We start from the raw sequence: 6000 nt of genomic DNA, 5'->3' as shown, positions 1-6000 counted from the left end.
ATTTTTGTGTAAAAATAAAAGATGTCAAGAATATCTCAAGAGTAATCATGAAAGAAAGAAAAAAAATCAATAAAGCAAGTGTTAACGCAAAAAGTAGTTTAAAGATATTTTGGCTTAATAGACAGAAACTTTGACTAGATTGGAACTGAGTCAAAACGAACTCGAAATGAGTTGAACCAAGAAGAGAAAGTGTTTGTCTTGAAGCCCTCTATCTACCCTCAAAATTTCACGTCAATCGGAATAGGTTTGACTATTGAAAAGTAGGTTAGAGTAAGCTACCCTCCATTTAGACGAAAATCCTAAATTCAAATAGATAATAAAGGACTAATTTGCAAGAACTTATCTAATAAGTTAATATTTTTATTACATTTTGCACCTTATTCCCCTACTTGTCTTCTACAAATAAGCATGCAAGGGTCTTTGTTTTTCCACACAAATCATAGGCAACTTTCATGAAAGCTTTTGCTTTGGTTTTCTCTCCATTTTCCCCTCCTACCACACGGCCATTTTGGTGTTCTTGAATCTTTTCTCTCCAAATCAGGTTGGTAAGTGATCTTGATGGATGGAGTGACTTCTTAGATATTCCTAAGAAAGTGTTTAATTCACTTCCGCTATATCGAGTCCGAAAACTCAAAAGATATAGTTGGAACGTGAAACTTTCAAAAATTCAAAGGAATATCTTATGAGCCACTTGGCATCTCTTTCTTACTATTTGATTTCATTACTTGTTTTATGAGTTGTTTAAAGACCCAATAAGCTTAAGAGATAAAAGAATTAAAGTAAAAAGTAATATAAACTACTTTTACATTTCATTGTCCTCATGACTGATTTTTTGACTTTCACGAGTTGATCGTATTTTATATAACTGCTTTTACATTTCATTTTCCTCATGACTGATCTTACAACTTTCATGAGTTAATCGTATTTATATTTCCTTTTACATTTCATTGTCTTAATGACTTTTATGAGTTGATCGTATTTACTCTTATTGTCATTGTGATTTATTTTAATCCTTCAAATTTCATATTTTGTGGTATTATTGGTCATATAGCCACGTCATCAAATCATGAACCAAGGTTTTAAAATTGTTATAACATAATGAAGTGATGGATAGTAAAAAATATAAAGAGATGATGGTCTATAAACAATGATTTGTTTGATATATATATATATATATATATATATTGATTCTACGTTTCATTTTCGGTCGTGCTTGCGTGGGTATTTGTTCATGCATTTCATGTTGTGTCCAATTAATAAAATGGTTGAGAAGATAGCCACCAACAAGCTAGACCCAGGGGGTCTAAGGTCCAAAGCTGATGTAGTAACAATGGGAAAAAAGGCTAATCAGTGGACCGGGTGTCCAAAGTCTTAGTATATAACTAATGCTGTGACCGGTAGGATTCTAGTAAAAACAGGTAAGACTTCAAAGTGGGAGGTTTAACGGACGTGAAAGGGTTTAGATAACCTAAGAACAAGAGGTCTGAAGTAAGATGATCATAAAACACAAACTAAATTGTTACTACGATGGATATTCATACAACCTTTGCATTTGTATTCTTTATGAACTGTGATTAATTTGATGGTAACTTAGTTATCAAAATGGATGATTCACTTGTTTGTCTATGTAAATATGATGACGTCATATTTGCATAGTTACTGATGCAGATCAAGTGGTTGAAGCCATGGACCCATATGCCAGTTTTGATAGTTTTTAAAACCATTATTGGATTATTATGTACTAGCCTTGAAATAGCTAGCTGTATTTAAATATGTTTTATTTTGTGGCATGTAAATACTTATAACGATGTTACGCTTAGCATGTTTTATGTTGTATGCTTATGTGCGGTCTGTGGCACTAATTTTGATGCACCTAGTGTGCATATGGCATATAAAGATAAACCTAATTAACTTTTAATAAATGTATCTAGGTATTTCAGTTAGCTTCCAATGTGTTATGCTATCAATTCCCAAGTCTTTAGAAGAAAAAATATATTCTGCTACGAGGGTTTGTCTCTGATGTAGTAATATCATGTGGAAACCGGAGGTTTCTGCTTATGAATTTGCATGCTCAAATTTGGGCGTTACACTATTTCATACCAATTAATTGGCTGATTGACTTGCCAATTCCATACTAATTAATTGGTTGATTGACTTGCCTATTTTATACTAATTAATTGGCTGATTTACTTGCCAATTCTATACCAATTAATTGGCTGATTGACTTGCCTATTATTAGTGCTAAATTTTAGGCTCCTATGTTTTTAATTCTTTTTTTTTTTTTTTTATCTATTTTCTTATTTTCAAAATACGTTAGTTTCCTTTTCCTTATAGTGGCATAAATAGCTTGCACTCGTTGTAATGAAGTATCATTGAATGAAAATAAATGAAAATGTGAGGTTTGTTTCCTCTATTGGTTCTTCAGAGAACTTGTAAACTTATCAAGGATTCTTCCTTGTAGCATTCAAATTTTATACCTTCAGTTCGTAATTCAATTATAATCATTGGGTCAGGATTTCTTACTTTATACCTTCTATTCGCATGTCATTTATAAACGTTGGGTTGGGATTTTCTATCAAAAATCTGAATTTTAGCTTTCTTGCGGCAAATATTCCAATATTGTTTGTTGGGTCTCAAAGCGTGTCTTTTGAGGTTCGCATCACTTAAATTTCCAACCATAGCAGGCATCAAATATGTAACTTTAATTCCCAACCGCAGCAGGCAATCAAACATTTCAAATCAATTCAAATAACACTTTTCATTTATGTAACAATTCTCATAAACATCATTGCTACGTCTCAACATAGTTGAAACTGCTTAAATCATCCAAAGCATATATAATCAACATAATATTGGTTCGGTAATAAAAATACATATCAATTCATTTTATAGAAATACTTAAAAGTAGAAATTTTCTCCTAGACAACATCTCGTAATGTGCCACCGCAAAAATAACACATTGCACATTACTTAATATTTTTCTAACACTAGACTAATATTTAGCTCTTAAATTACCCAAGAGCTAACCCGTAGAATTTTCTCGGGTTCCAAACACATACCCATAAACTATAAACACTAACCAAACCCAAATAACTCTAATCCAAAATATTTGTTTAAGGTTAAACACTAAAAATCACAACCTAAACAAACACCCCTATTAATAAATACTAACCCATTAACACAGAACACTAACATAATCATAATAACATTAAACCATAAGAAAATCTTAGGGTTAAACTCATAAAATACTATTTAAACTAAATATCCATAATCTAGGGTTTGAATAAACTAACCCAAAAATTCACCAAACAATACCCGGAGTTTGGAGGATTTTTGCAAGCTCCAAATAGCACAACATTAAGAATAACAAGATTAAACTCATATTTTACAAGATTTAACTAAAAATCTCAAAAATACAAGTTTAGTGATTTACCTCAAAATAATCGGTAGAAACGTAGATCGGGCTTCGTAGATCACATTTTCGGGGTTAGATTTGAGGTTGGAGGCTTGGATTTTCGTAAATCAAGGGTTTTCTATAAAAAAAAACCCAAGAGAAATCATGAGGAAAGGTGGAGAAATCAGAGAAAATGAGCCAAATGAGCTCATTCTTGCTTTTATCTCAGGCACCGTTCGGACGATTAAGCGAGCGTCCAAACGCGGGCAATTTAAATCGCAAGCATCCCTAAAAGCGTCCGGACTGGTTGCGAAAGCAAACTTTCTGTCTTCACCATTTGCACGGGCATCTGGATGGTGTTGCAAACACGAAGCTATTGACTTCACCGTTTGCAAGAGGGTCCCGACGGCTTGAAAACGGTGCAACCAGAATGTGATGATCAAATTTTTTTATTTATTTTTTTCTTTTGAAAACATTCAAATGAGTCATCATAGTGGTATGACTACATATCAATGAGCCAACTCATAGTACACATTCCTTAACATGTACCTGATATATCAGAGTAATAGAATTCAAGTAGTAGAATACAAAATCTAACTGCGAAAGTTAACTTCATAAACATAAACTGTTCATTACACAATAGAGTCGATTAACGTCTATTTGTTTAAGGCTTAAACATAAGTTATACATAACAAAAGAATGGCTATAACCAAGTGCTATAAGTCACATTAGCCATATACAAAATATACATCAAAAGGGACTATCCAAGTCCGACACCCGTACGATTCAAGCGACATGTTTTAGTCATAGTACTCCAAGCAATTTGCAATGGTGTCATCCTCTGCATCACAAGAACATCCAAAGAAGCTCCATCTATACGGTTGTGGTGATAGCTACATCTGTATAGGTGAAAATGTGAGTTCACTGCCTTAATACGAAATATCGAGGCCTCAATGGTATAAGACTCACTAAGTAAACAATGCACCCAAATATATATGCATGCAAGATTCAATAATGTTATTCTCAAACCATTAAGTCCTCACAACAACACATCATCAAGTACAAGTCACACCGCTCATCACACTCTTATATATTATCTCAATTTCGAATAACAATATACCACACGTGCCATAAGCAATACCCCAGACTTACCAACTCCGTAGCTAGGAGCAACAACCCTAGACTTACGCATAGAACTTAAGAATATCAACTCATATGTGCTAGAGCTACAGCTCTAGCCTTACCACTAACACCGCATGTAAAGCTACAACCCGTAGTGCACGCATCTCACGAGTGCTAGAGCTACGACTTAGGCTTACCGTTAACACCGCTCGTAAAGCTACAACCCGCAAGGCACACAACTCTCAGCTGGAGCTACGACTCTAGACTTACCTCTAATACTCCCCGAAAAGCTACGACTCGCAGGGCACACACGTACTCTCAAACATCTATCTTTCAACACATACCACCTTTCACAACACAATCACATTTAAAACATAATCTCATGCTACTCAAATCATCTATTAAATCACATATATTTTCATCAACAAATCCCATAATCATAAATACAACCAAACATTATCAATAGCAACTTATCATCACAATTCTCAATCCAATATCTCACAATTCAATCACATATATTTTCATCAACAAATTCTATAATTATAAATACAAGCAAACTCTACCAATATCAACTTATCATCACAATTCTCAATCCAATAACTCACAATTCAATTACATATATTTTTATCTACAAGTCCATCAACATAAATACAACCAAACACAACAGTATTTAAATCTAAGTTTCCCAGGGTTCTTCAGTGAGTAGAATACTCACCTTCTTGCAAGATCCGCGGCTTTGTGAGATTATCCTCACCCAAGGTTGCGCAATGTACAGGCATTAGATTGCCCCATACATTAGCATTTGTACTCCTAAACTCACATCCTTCCCTTTATACATGTTTAAAAGTTGAGTCCATAAAGTTTTAAGGTTCCATTCAACATTTTATTATCTACAATTTCTAACCAAAAGCTAGGGTTTATGAGAGACTTACCCAATCACCCCCAAATACTACCAAATGCTTGGGAAGTAATAAGAGAGCTTTAAAAGGCACCAATCCTAAGGAATTTTCAGACATTAAACTCAACCACTAAGGAATTCGCTCAAAACTTAGAGTAGAGATTTCGAATTTACCTCAAACTAATAGGTAGAAACATAGATCGGGTCCCATAAAATTACGTTTTTGAGGTTAGATTTGGGATTGGGGGCTTAGATCTTTGTGGATTGAGGGTTTTCTTAGAAAACCCAAAGAAAAATCGTGTTTGGGGTTGAGGGAAAACAGAGAAATGGACTAAATGAGTCCATTCTCAGGTTTAAACGCAGGTACCGTTCGGACATGGTTAGTGAACATCTGGACATGCACCCATTTGGTGCCGCATGGTTCGCTGAGACACCCGTCCATACGCGGTAAGTGACCGTCCGGACCCCAGGAGCAGAAACATTATTGTAAGTGTTTTCAAAGCTAATTTCCTGACATCTATTTAATCCCAAATATTTTTCCTCTAGATTTTACTCTTAAAATGCTAATCAATATTCGGGACGTTAC

This window comes from Alnus glutinosa, chromosome 1 (genome assembly GCF_958979055.1).
Source record: "Alnus glutinosa chromosome 1, dhAlnGlut1.1, whole genome shotgun sequence".
Lineage (NCBI taxonomy): Eukaryota > Viridiplantae > Streptophyta > Magnoliopsida > Fagales > Betulaceae > Alnus > Alnus glutinosa.
Note: the sequence above shows the minus strand (reverse complement) of the source record.